Genomic DNA, 869 nt, shown 5'->3' with positions numbered 1-869 from the left:
TGCGTAGCAAGTTTTAAACAACTCAGGAGGCATATTGAGTCTCATGGGAACGGATAACACATCGTAAAAATTGTTTACCCTGCTCCGCTCTGCTAACGCCTTCATCGTCTTGCACAATGCTCTTAGGCCATAGAGATCTGTGAAGGAGTTACCGGCCACACGTTCAACCACTAACGCCTGAATCTCTTCAGGCAATTCAAGTATTGGGAAATAATCCATTAATGTAACGTTCATATAACTAAGCAATGATATTTGAAATATCTCAGCCATGTTGGTTAATATAAAATCGACGCCTTCGTAGAGATCGAGACGGTAATACTTTATTATTTAACTCATAATATAACTTAGCCATTAATATTAACATAACTCAGCCGTTAATATTTTGGGTTTTATCATGGCCCATCGAGATTTAGGATTGATACTTTGGGACGGCTGAGTATGGAAAATACGGTTCAGAACTAATATCGAGACTTTTATAACATCGAGACGATACTTTAGTATTTAAAAACTGATTTAACATTCACGGTAATCCTTTTTTATAATATTAAACGTCTTATAATAATGGGACGTTTCGTCTCTCTTGATTTGACGGCTCAGAACTAATATCGAGGCCATTTATAACATGGAGATGATAATCACGAGGAGTTTAAAAAGTTAAATAAGGCAGAAATTAACGATAACTCAGTCGTTATACTAATCAAGAAAACCCAATATAATCGTAACATGTTTATATAACTCAGTCGTAATGTAAAACATTAAAACCCAAAACCCAGCCGTAATACAAAACATTAAAACCCAATTCTTTTCATCTTGCTCTGTCATTCCGATTCATTTCGTCATCCTTGTTCTCCGTAAACTGGTGGAGTGTC

This window comes from Brassica oleracea, chromosome C2 (assembly GCF_000695525.1).
Source record: "Brassica oleracea var. oleracea cultivar TO1000 chromosome C2, BOL, whole genome shotgun sequence".
Lineage (NCBI taxonomy): Eukaryota > Viridiplantae > Streptophyta > Magnoliopsida > Brassicales > Brassicaceae > Brassica > Brassica oleracea.
Note: the sequence above shows the minus strand (reverse complement) of the source record.